Source organism: Salmo trutta, unplaced genomic scaffold, assembly GCF_901001165.1.
Source record: "Salmo trutta unplaced genomic scaffold, fSalTru1.1, whole genome shotgun sequence".
Lineage (NCBI taxonomy): Eukaryota > Metazoa > Chordata > Actinopteri > Salmoniformes > Salmonidae > Salmo > Salmo trutta.
This window is the reverse complement of record NW_021822702.1, coordinates 194,670-207,537: the sequence shown is the minus strand read 5'-3', so window position 1 is coordinate 207,537 and position 12,868 is coordinate 194,670. Positions and strand designations below refer to the sequence as shown.

The following is a 12,868-nucleotide window of genomic DNA, read 5'->3' as shown; positions in this document are numbered from 1 at the left end:
TTTTTCGAGACCTCTGCAATCCGCCCTGGCATGCTGTCAATTTACTTCTGGGCCACATCCTGACTGATGGCAGCCCATTCTTGCATAATCAATGCTTGGAGTTTGTCAGAATTTGTGGGGTTTTGTTTGTCCACCCGCCTCTTGAGGATTGACCACAATTTCTCAATGGGATTAAGGTCTGGGGAGATTCCGGGCCATGGACCCAAAATATCGATGTTTTGTTCCCCGAGCCACTTAGTTATCACTTTTGCCTTATGGCAAGGTGCTCCATCATGCTGGAAAAGGCATTGTTCGTCACCAAACTGTTCCTGGATCGTTGGGAGAAGTTGCTCTCAGAGGATGCATTTGTACCATTCTTTATTCATGGCTGTGTTCTTAGGCAAAATTGTGAGTGAGCCCACTCCCTTGGCTGAGAAGCAACCCCACACATGAATGGTCTCGGGATGGTTTACTGTTGGCATGACACAGGACTGATGGTAGCTTTTTTCCGGATGCCCCAAACAATCGGAAAGGTGATTCATCAGAGAAAATGACTTTACCCCAGTCCTCAGCAGTCCAATCCCTGTACCTTTGCAGAATATCAGTCTGTCCCTGATGTTTTTCCTGGAGAGAAGTGGCTCCTTTGCTGCACTTTTTGACACCAGGCCATCCTCCAAAAGTATTCGCCTCACTGTGCGTGCAGATGCACTCACACCTGCCTGCTGCCATTCCTGAGCAAGCTCTGTACTGGTGGTGCCCCAATCCCGCAGCTGAATCAACTTTAGGAGACGGTCCTGGCGCTTGCTGGACTTTCTTGGGCGCCCTGAAGCCTTCCTCACAACAATTGAACTGCTCTCCTTGAAGTTCTTGATGATCTGATAAATGGTTGAATTAGGGTCAATCTTACTGGCAGCAATATCCTTGCCTGTGAAGTCCTTTTTGTGCAAAGCAATGATGACGGCATGTGTTTCCTTGCAGGTAACCATGATTGACAGAGGAAGAACAATGATTCCATGCGCCACCCTCCTTTTGAAGCTTCCAGTCTGTTATTCGAACTCAATCAGCATGACAGAGTGATCTCCAGCCTTGTCCTTGTCAACACTCACACCTGTGTTAACGAGAGAATCACTGACATGATGTCAGCTGGTCCTTTTGTGGCAGGGCTGAAATGCAGTGGAAATGTTTTGGGGGGATTCAGTTCATTTGCATGGCAAAGAGGGACTTTGCAATTAATTGCAAATCATCTGATAACTCTTCATAACATTCTGGAGTATATGCAAATTGCAATCATACACACTGAGGCAGCAGACTTTGTGAAAATGTATATTTGTGTCATTCTCAAAACTTTTGGCCACGACTGTACAATGCCAAGTTCATAAGAGCCAATGTCAGGTTCATGAATACTCACATGGAGACAGAGAGAACAATGGCTGAGCAGGTAAGTTTCCATGAAATGTTATTCATAATTGCAACAATTCTGCAATGACCAGTTTAGATACATGCCGCGGACAAATAAAATAACTGCTAGTTTAGTTACATTTCATTCCATGATAATTAATTTTATCTCCATGAGAATTATAACAGTGTCACTGGTGGCCCAATACATCGTATCACGATGTGAGCACCCAGGCACCTTACAGAAAGGACAGCGCTCAGAGACAAGACTACAAGGCCAAAACACACGCCCTGGTCAGACATGGGAGGAACAACAACAGAGTGCCTGCTTCAGGAATTGGTGAGCTGTATGTGTGTGTGTGTGTGTGTGTGTGTGTGTGTGTGTGTGTGTGTGTGTGTGTGTGTGTGTGTGTGTGTGTGTGTGTGTGTGTGTGTGTGTGTTTGCGCAAGCACTTTAATGATTGTGTGTGTTTGTGTTATACAATTAAGCCTCTATCTTTTACATTCACTTGCATTAGATTCAAATAAAGGCATTGATATCATGTCAGGTCAGCACTTGTGGTTGAAGGAGTGACTGGATTAGAACTAATAGATTTGTGTTGCTTAGTTGCATCTAAAAGGTGATCTGTGCAATAAAATGTAACTATTTAACCTCTAGAGGACCCCTTCGAGATAAAATCCCGTTAGCGGGATTGGTTGGACAACAACCAGTGAGATAGCACGGCGCAAAATTAAAAAAATAATCTCAAAATTAAAATTCAAGTATTATGCGGCATTTTAAAGATACTCTACTCGTTAATCCAATCACATTGTCCGATTTCAAAAAGGCTTTACGGTGAAAGCAAAACATTAGATTATTTTAGGGTAGCACATTAGCAAAAAAAAAGCAATTTTCCAAGCATGGATAGCAGTCACAAAACCAGATATACAGCTAAAATTAAGCCCTAACCTTGGACAATCTTCATCAGATGACACTCCTAGGACATCATGTTAGACAATACATGCATTTTTTGTTCGATCAAGTTCATATTTATATCCAAAAACCCAATTTTTACATTGGCGCGTGACGTTCAGAAAATGTTTTCTCCCCATAACCGCCGGTGAATAGGCACATACATTTACAGAAGTACTCATAAACGTTGACAAAATGTATAACAATTATTTAAAGAATTAGAGATAATCTACTCCTTTATGCAACCACTTTGTCAGATTTCAAAATAACTTTACGGAAAAAGCACATTATACAATATTCTGAGTACAGAACTTAGCCTTCAATGCTAAGCTATACAGTTAGCCTACAACCACGGCGTCGACAATTCTCTAAAAATATGTTCGAAATATTTTCTTACCTTTGCTGATCTTCAGCAGAATGCACTCGGAAGGGCACCCACTTCCACAAGAAATGTTCATTTGTTCTGCAAAGTCCATCATTTATGTCCAAATACGTCCGTTTTGTTGACCCATCCAGAACACTTTACAATGCCATGTGGCGTGGACGCAAATCCATAGACGAAATGGTCAAAAGTTTCATTACCATTTGTAGAAACACGTCAAACGATGTTTACAATCATTCCTTTAGGGTATTTTTTACGTAAAATTGCGATAATTTTACAACCGGGCAATAGGTATTCATCCCAGAAGAAAAATAAAAAACAACGAAGTCATGTGCACGCGCGTCATAAGACACCTGTCCTCAGACTGGCCAGTGATTGACTGAGCCACAATTTTCTGCCTGGTAACAGGTGACGGATGAAATCAGTTCCTAAAGATTGTTGACAGCCAATGGAAGAGTTAGGAGGTGCAACATAAATCCTATGTCACTGTAGTTTTTCAAGGGATTCAAAAGAAAAACTACATTTCTAATTTCTCCCACTTCCTGATTCAATTTTTCTCAGGTTTTTTGCCTGCCATATGAGTTCTGTTATACTCACAAACACCATTCAAACAGTTTTAGAAACGTCAGAGTGTTTTCTATCCAAATCTACTAATGACATGCATATTCTATTTTCTGGGCCAGAGTAGTAACCTGTTTAAATTGGGTACGTTTTTCATCCGGCCGTGAAAATACTGCCCCCTAGCCCCAACAGTGACATTTTACTTCATGGCTTATGGTTCACAGTTCCCATACTGAGCTCTATTGGTAGCCCAAAGGTGTTGCTGGAGCACATGTCTTTCATTCACCAATATGATTCAAGGAAATTACAGGACCAACCATACTAAGGAAGGGTAAGATTTATACAATTTCTCAGCAGAGTAATTTTGCTGCTTTCTATCCTCTGCAGCTAACATTAAATAAAATATTTTTCAATCGTGTTCTTGGAAACTCATAGGGCTGGTCTCCCAGACACAGATTAAGCCTAGTCTCTATTGAAAGCATTTTTTTGTTGTCCAGGGCTAGGATTAATCTGTGTCTGGGAGACCAGCCCATGGGTTCAGTGTTAAATCATGTGTATTAGTAATGGCCTGGAATGTATAGTATTTTTCCAAAATCAAATGTAATATTGCAATGTTACAAATGGTATTCCGTAAAGGTATTTTAATTAATTGAGAATGCTCTTAATTACACTCTCAGAACGTAGAAATACAACGAAATGGGATTCAAAGCAAATTAATATTAGCCTTCAAACATTTTCAAAACTTTCCCTTGATCGATCGGGGAGTCAACTTTGGACAGTTTGAACCATGCGATGAACCCAACTCTCAGCCACAGCTGCATTCCCCAACTTTTCCTCCCTCCCTTCCCCCTCCCCACCCTCTGCTTCCCCCCAGTTATGCTCATGTCCGTTTCCCCTTTCTCCAGCAACACGGGGCTTTAGTGTGGAGCGAGGCTGGGCCGTGGTCTCCCGGCAGGGAGAGCACATACCTCAAATCTGAGGGGTCATGTTTGCCAGAAGTGCGGGGAGGAAGAGGGGGGAAAGAGGTAACCTCTCCCCAGAAGCAGGTTTTCAATGATGGCAGGATCCACTCCGGAGAGGCGGGCCCCAGAGCTAAAGGCCCCAAGGACATAGCCCGGCACTCGCCAACCCATCCCTCCAGCCAGATGTTTCACAGCTTCTACACTCCCTTGACACGTAGGGAGGAGGTTATACTCCAGGGAGTGGTTGAGGGGATCTCCTTAGTCCCTGACAGGGCTGCGGAGGGTCGGAGAGCTATTTATTTTTATTTTTTATTTAACTTTTATTTAACCAGGAAGGGCTCATTGAGATTTAAAATCTCTTTTTCAAGAGCGTCCTGGCCAAGATAGGCAGCGCCAAGTCATTATAAAAATTACAGACAAACAACATGAAAAACTACAAGTAATCTAGTAAAAACCATAGAATTAACAAAGAATATAACAAAATCAAAAACAGCAAATTAAAAACATTGACAGGTCAGGGAATCAGTCTCCAGATCATTCATCCGTGATTTAAAAATACCAATCGGGACAAGTTCTTCCAGTTTAAAAGTATTTTGTAAGGCATTCCAAGACGAGAGTACATAAAAGCCCTTTTACCAAATTCAGTTCGGACAATTGGAACAGTTAGCAGGATAAAGTCCCGCGAACGAAGAGAGTACCCACCACATTTCTGAACAATAAAAATGCCCAAATAAAAAGGTAGTAAACCCAAAATGGCTTTGTAAATAAAAGTATACCAGTGACTGAGCCTACGAGTGACTAGAGAAGGCCAGCCAACCCTGGTATACAAAGTGCAGTGGTGCGTAAGGGTTTTGCAATTTAAAATAAATCTCAGAGTGCCATGGTAAAGGGTGTCAATTGATCTCAAACACTGAGCGGAAGAATTCATATATAAAATATCCCCATAGTCTAGTAAAGGCATAAATGTAGCTGATACTAGCATCCTTCTGGCTTCAAAAGAAAAACAAGCCTTATTCCTAAAATAAAATCCTAATTTCAGCTTCAATTTTTTTGTAAGTTGTTGAATATGCATTTTAAAAGAGAGGCCATCATCAATCAAAATTCCAAGATATTTATATGAGGTTACAACCTCAATCTCCTTGCCCTGACAGGTAGTAATAGGTGAAAGGTTCAGAGGTCTATTTCTTGCTTTAGAAAACACCAGTAGTTTTGTTTTGTCAGTATTGAGGATAAGCTTTAATTGAGACAAGGTATGTTGAACAGTATTAAAAGCAGTTTGCAAGTTCTGGAAAGCTTTTGTAAGAGATGAAGCACAACAGTAAATAACAGTATCATCAGCATAAAAATGAAGTTGTGCATTTTTGAGATTTTTGTCTAAATTATTTATATAAATAGTGAATAAGAGAGGACCAAGTACAGAGCCTTGGGGCACACCATTTAAGACAGACAATTTAACAGACCTAAGCCCATCAAATTGAGTGCACTGAGTTCTATCAGACAGATAGTTAACAAACCATGCAACTGCATGCTCTGAAAGACCTACACTCGACAATCTCTGCCTTAGTATAGCATGATCAACTGTATCAAAAGCCTTAGAGAGATCAATAAAAAGTGAGACACAATGCTGTTTTTTGTCAAGAGCTTCAGTGATATCATTTAAAACCTTCATGGCTGCTGTAATTGTGCTGTGCTTCTTCCTGAAACCCGATTGGTACATTTATAAAATAGAGTTAGTATATAAAAACTCTTTTAGCTGGTCACTCACAAGGGTTTCAAGTATTTTCACCAGGGGTGACAGCTTTGAGATTGGCCTATAATTATTTAAAAGAGTTGGATCTCCCCCTTTTAAAAGTGGAAGGACAAATGCTGATTTCCAGATCTTTGGAATTTCATTACATTCCAGGGTTAGATTAAACAGATATGTAAGTGGTTCAGCTATGAAATCAGCTGCCAGATTTAAAAAGCAGGGATCCAAAAGATCAGGACCTGCAGGCTTACTCTGATCTAAGGATTTCAGGGCCTTATGTACCACCTGCACTGAGAATGGCAAAAAGCTAAAAGTTTGACCAGCTCTCACTGGTTCATCCACACAAGGTTGTACAGAGACAGAGGACACTGAATCAAACAGTCTACCAGATGATACAAAGTGCTCATTGAAACAATTCAGCATTTCAGTTTTGTCATATATAGCAACAGAGTCCTTCAATACACATGACGGTAATTCATTAACATTACTGTTACCAGTCATAGACTTAATAGCCTTCCAAAACTTTCTAGGGTCTTTCAGGTTATCAGTGGTAACAGACATAAAATAATCAGACTTGGCCTTCCTGAGAAGAGAAGAACACTTGTTTCGTAACTGCCTAAAAACAAGCCAATCAGCATCAGAACACGATTTCCTTGCTTTAGCCCAGGCTAGATTACGGTCGTGAACAATGCAAGAAAGCTCAGACGAAAACCATGGATTATCCCTCCCTTTAACCCTGAACCTGCGGAATGGAGCATGTCTGTTTACTATTTGCATGCGGACAGCGAGGGTACTGTCTTGCAAAGGCAGGGATTCAACAGGTGGAGGTTCAAGGTGGAGGTTCAAGCCCCAGCCCAAATAGCGGGCTCAGAGCCTAACAACTGATGGCACTGATGGCATTTTAACCCTTTAGGGGCTGCATTTTGTAAAGATCTGAGTAGACATCGGTTGCAATTGTGTTCCATTTTTGGTCAAAAGTCATCTGAAGATAAAGATTCAAATAATTAAAGGTTCAACCTGCAAAAGTAACTGCTGTTAAATGGTATTTTCAACAAACAAAAACATTACAGTATAAGTTATATACAACTGTCATACCCAATTCTAACCCCAAATCAGGGACGGTGCTAGCTTTTTGGGGGCCCTAAGCAAGATTTGGTTGGTCCCCCCCTCCCCACCTTGCAGCAAAACATTTTAGTGGCTCCTCTCTTGATGGCGGAGAGAAATTTTTTTTTAAAGCAAATTTCCTGCAATTAAACACATTTTGCCATGGGGCATAGAGAAAATGTTGTAGTTTAAAGCAAGTTTTCTGCAATTTTACACATTTTTCCATGGGGTGGAGAGACATTCTTGCCGTTTTAAAGCACATTTTCTGCAATTATACACATTTTGCCATGACTTTTGCCCTGTTAGTATGATATTTGAGTGAGAATGACTAACAAAATCAATGGGGCCCCACTGGAGATCAGGGCCCTGGGCACATGCCCAGAAAAGCTTACCAAATGTTACACAACCAAATTTCAAAATTGCACCTGGTGTATTCTACTATTCTTACGCTCAATTGTAAATTGAGATCCCGACTAAGTTTAAAAAAAATAGGAACTCAGAAATGTTGGGTTGAGGGCTCCCTAGTGGGCGGGGGCTCTAAGCGACTGCTGATGTCGCTTATGCCTGGAACCGGCACTATCCAAAATATAAGGTTGTTTGACTTAAGAATGTTTGTCTGAAAAACTAATAAAAATTTGACTACTGTGGCTATTGGGGCTATAGATTGTGACTGATGTACTGGAGTGTTAAACTTAACAGACTATATTTACAACATTTAGCACATTGAATATACTTTGCCAGCACCCAATTTATGAAAAAAAGAGCATGTTGAAACCAGAGAATACAGCTTTTGTGAGCTATCTAATTGCTTTTCATAGTCCTCATGATGAAGCCCACACCAGCTTTCTGCATTTAGATAGAATGATGGATCTGCACCAGGTGATGGATCTATATCAGGTTTCAGTACAGCTGTGTAGAATAATAGAATAGAGAAATAAGTATTTTATTGTATATTTGGTTAGAAGATTAATGTATACCTTTTTCCCAATACCCCCAGACACACACACATGTTTAGAGGCCCAGGGTCAGCTGCATTGCAGCGCCCCTGGATGGAGAGCAATTTTGGAGTGAAGTGGGCACAAAGTGCTGGTCATTGGCAAGGACTAGGGAGTTTTTTAGGATAAAAAGAGACAGAATACAACTATAAGCACAGGCAAAATCCTAGAGGAAAACCTGGTTCAGTCTGCTTTCCAACAGACACTAGAAGGTGAAATCATCTTTCAGCAGGAAAATAACCTATAACACAGGGCCAAATGTACACTGGAGTTGCTTACCAATTGACATTGAATGTTCCTGAGTGACCTAGTTATAGTTTTGTCTTAAATCGACTTGAAAATGGCTGTCTAGCAATGAACAACAATAAAATTGACAGAGCTTGAAGAATTTTCAAAAGAATAATGGGCAAATATTGCACAATCCAGGTGTGCAAAGCTCAGCTGTAATCGCCACCAAAGGTAATTCTACAAACTATTGACTCAGGGGTGTGAATACCTACTGTATGTATATGAGATATTTCTGTATTTCATTTAAGAAATTTGCTAAAATTTCTAAAAACATGTTTTCACTTTGTGATTATGGGAAATTGTGTATAGATGGGTGAGAAAAAATTATATTTAATCAATTTTGAATTCAGCCTGTAAAACAAAAACATAAGTTAAGGGGTATGACTACTTTCTGAAGGGACTGTAGATCAGAGGTCCCTCTGAAGATCCATTATGACCTCCTGTATATGACTGCAATGCATTATTGATAAGTGTTCACAATGGATGAACAAGATGAGGGGCAGTCAGAATCATGACATACCCTGTCCATCTACAAGCAATGACTGAAATTAGAATATTACAGGTAAACTTTTCACATGTACAATTGTAGTGTAGAAAATGATTTGTACTGTAAATATGACTCACAGATGTAATTATCTTCAATAGCCTCAGTGTCTTTAGGGCCTGCAGTCTTACTTTGTAATATTTAATTTATGTTTTTAATATAATCTATAACAAATATTCCAATTGTTTTATTTAGTGTAGCCTCTGATAGGTTTACTTCAGTCTCTATAATCCCCGCCCCTTCGAAATTCAGTGCAGCATTACAGTTTTTGGTGGACTGGGGGCGGCAGTGCGGATTCTCCCAGTCATTCCCAGCTCTTGTTGCCCAGCCTCTCGTTTGCCCGTTGCGGACTCTCAAGGCGGTGAAGTTTGTTCCTTATTATTTGATTGGTAAGTCAAATAAATGTGTTGTTTCAAACAGACGAGTTTATCTCATCACATTGCCAGTTATAATGTAATCAGGGCCGAGGTTAGACAATCTCCGTCCCACCGATTGGCTACAAAGCAAATAGGTTACCTAAATTTACTGTGAGGTGATGGAAAATTGTGAAATTAAGCAAATATGAAATCGTGTATCACGTATATAGACATACGATTGAAAGTATGTTTTGTCGGTCTTTGTTTTTTGTTATAGGCCTATGCTATTAAAATCATTAGACATGTTGATGTTGTAGACCTACTGCTCATATCAGAAATACCTTTATCTAAAGGCCTATCTTATACATTATGCGCAATTTGGATTATATTTAATTTGTATAGTGTCTGATATCGATTTCCATGGTCTTCTGTGACTTCCATTATGGGTGGAATAACCGTACAGTAGAATGGATGCAAACAGGCGTGGTCGTGCGGATCTGTGGCGCTGCGCGGAAGGTAGCCCATGGTGATGCTGCGAGTGCAATAATATCGCAGGTTTGTTTATTCTGTACAGTTCAAAAGACAGGCTAACTGTGGCATTAACAGGACGTGTGAGTTAGGTTGTGAACAATAACAAAAAATCCACGATTTTATGGTCCTTGTTTTACGTGGTGCGTAGTTGTTAATGATTTTGGATGATAGATATAGACAACATTAATCATTTTAGGTGAAGTGTATCGGTAGTTGAAATGGCCGCTGTTGGCTAATGTTACATTGGCAGCTAAAATCTGTCATTGCTTGATGCGATGATGATAGAGTAACTAGCAGTACGCAAGTGTTCGGCTCCTCCTAAAAACATAACTTCAAAGACATGAAGCATCACCTACATGGTTTTCTTTAGTATGTGCTAATGACCAAATACTTTACATGTATCTCATCAACATGTTGTTTGTGTCTCCAATATAGTTTTTATTTGGTGGAGTGTACATCTTTGCGGTTGACGCTGCGGCCTTCTTGTCGTGGTGCAGAGGACTCCAGCATAAAACCAGTCCAGCGTTGCAGCACTAATGCGACCTGGTCGAGTCGAGTCCTCAATGTCCTAGTCACAGAAGGACTCAAACAATATTTAAAATGCGAGCAATGAGGGAGATGAGTAAGTTAAACAAAGGGATTCTGCTGAGCCAAATACTGGGTTCTATGGTAGTGAAGCTATAGGCCGAAGTTACTGCAAGCATCTATTTTTCAAGCAACCAGTCCAATGAATGAAGTCAATAACTTCCTAGTTCCAGTGGTGGCATGTTAACTTACCTGGTAGGCCTATCTATCCTACCTAACAGAAGTTATGTCAGCCACAGTGGGAACTGAAGTTGTGAAATATCCATTGCAAAAAACAAAGGAACACATGCACGGTTAAAGGTGGCATAGGATTTAAAAGATTTTTAATAACTCTAAGACCTGCAATTTATTTACACTGTGGGTATTCTATGGGACTAGATATTACTGAATCAATACTTTTTCTAAACAACAAGGCTTGAGTGATATGTTTGGTTCAAGTAATTTGGGGTTTTAATGGTTCTCCGGAAGTGTGTTTGATCAGGCTTTCTATGGCATAGTGGCATTTAAGTTTGGCACCCTGGTACATTTTCCTATTAGGTTTTGCTTGATGGATCAGGCTCTTTTCTTAAGACCATTTGCTGTATGCAGACCTAGTGTCTGCCTTCCCCTCTCAGCCTTGTCTGAAAGGGCGGTCCCTTTTAGAGGTCAACCGATTATGATTTTTCAACGCCGATACCGATTATCGGATGACCAAAAAAGCTGATACCGATTAATCGCCCGATTTAAAAAAATAAAAAAATAATAATATTTTTATTTATTTATTTGTAATAATGACAATTACAACAATACTGAATGAACACTTATTTTAACTTAATATAATACATCAATAAAATCAATTTAGCCTCAAATAAATAATGAAACATGTTCAATTTGGTTTAAATAATGCAAAAACAAAGTGTTGGAGAAGAAAGTAAAAGTGCAATATGCGTCATGTAAAAAAGCTAACGTTTAAGTTCCTTGCTCAGAACATGAGAACATATGAAAGCTGGTGGTTCCTTTTAACATGAGTCTTCAATATTCCCAGGTAAGATGTTTTAGGTTGTAGATATTATAGGAATTATAGGACTATTTCTCTCTATACGATTTGTATTTCACATACCTTTGACTATTGGATGTTCTTATAGGCACTTTAGTCTTGCCAGTGTAACAGTATAGCTTCCGTCCCTCTCCTCACTCCTACCTGGGCTTGAACCAGGAACACATCGACAACAGCCACCCTCGAAGCAGCGTTACCCACGTAGAGGAAGGGGAAACAACTACTCCAAGTCTCAGAGCGAGTGACATTTGAAACGCTATTAGCGAGCACCCGGCTAACTAGCTAGCCATTTCACATCGGTTACACCAGCCTAATCTCGGGAGTTGACAGGCTTGAAGTCATAAACAGCGCAATGCTTGAAGCATTGCGAAGAGCTGCTGGCAAAACGCACGAAAGTGTTATTTTTGAATGAATGCTTACGAGCCTGCTGCTGCCTACCACCGCTCAGTCAGACTGCTCTATCAAATCATAGACTTAATTATAACATAATAACACACAGAAATACGAGCCTTAGGTCATTAATATGGTCGAATCCGGAAACTATAATCTCGAAAACAAAACGTTATTCCTGTTACATTGCACAATCTTCAATGTTATGTCATAATTACGTAAAATTCTGGCAAATTAGTTCGCAACGAGCCAGGCGACCCAAACTGTTGCATTTACACTGACTCTGCGTGCAATGAATGCAAAATGACACAATTTCACCTGGTTAATATTGCCTGCTAACCTGGATTTATTTTAGCTAAATATGCAGGTTTAAAAATATATACTTGTGTATAGAATTTACGAAAGGCATTGATGTTTATGGTTGGAGCAACGTGTACTTAAGCGATTATATGCAACGCAGGACAGGCTAGATAAACTAGTAATATCATCAACCATGTGTAGTTAACTAGTGATTATGATTGATTGATTGTTTTTTATAAGATAAGTTTAATGCTAGTTAGCAACTTACCATAGCTTCTTACTGCATTCGCGTAACCTGGTGGAGTGCAATGTAAAGCAGGTGGTTAGAGCGTTGGACTAGTTAACCGTAAGGCTGCAAGATTGAATCCCTGAGCTGACAAGGTACAAATCTGTCGTTCTGCCCCTGAACAAGGCAGTTAATCCACCGTTCCTAGGCCGTCATTGAAAATAAGAATGTGTTCTTAACTGACTTGCCGAGTTAAATAAAGGTCTAAAACATATATATATATATATATATATATATATATATATATATATATATATATATATATATATAAATATAAATCGGCGTCCAAAAATACAGATTTCCGATTGTTATGAAAACTTGAAATCGGCCCTAATTAATCGGCCATTCCGATTAATCGGTCGACCTCTAGTCCCTTTGCAATGGGAAAAACTTCAGTGTGTGAATGCAGAAAGACGCAAGCACGCACACACACACACACACACACACACACACACACACACACACACACACACAC

At 39.9% G+C, this 12,868-nt stretch overlaps 1 protein-coding gene across 2 annotated transcripts in view; it reads left to right on the top strand.

Annotated features, from left to right (window-relative positions):
• The first annotated feature begins 9,185 nt into the window (after window positions 1–9,185).
• LOC115183768 (spectrin beta chain, non-erythrocytic 1) overlaps window positions 9,186–12,868 on the top strand; it is a 134,271-nt gene continuing 130,588 nt past the window's right edge. For both annotated transcript variants that reach the window (XM_029744858.1, XM_029744861.1), the window contains exon 1: window positions 9,186–9,298. The gene's annotated coding sequence lies outside the window, so the exon portion shown is untranslated. The remainder of the gene's footprint in view (window positions 9,299–12,868) is intronic.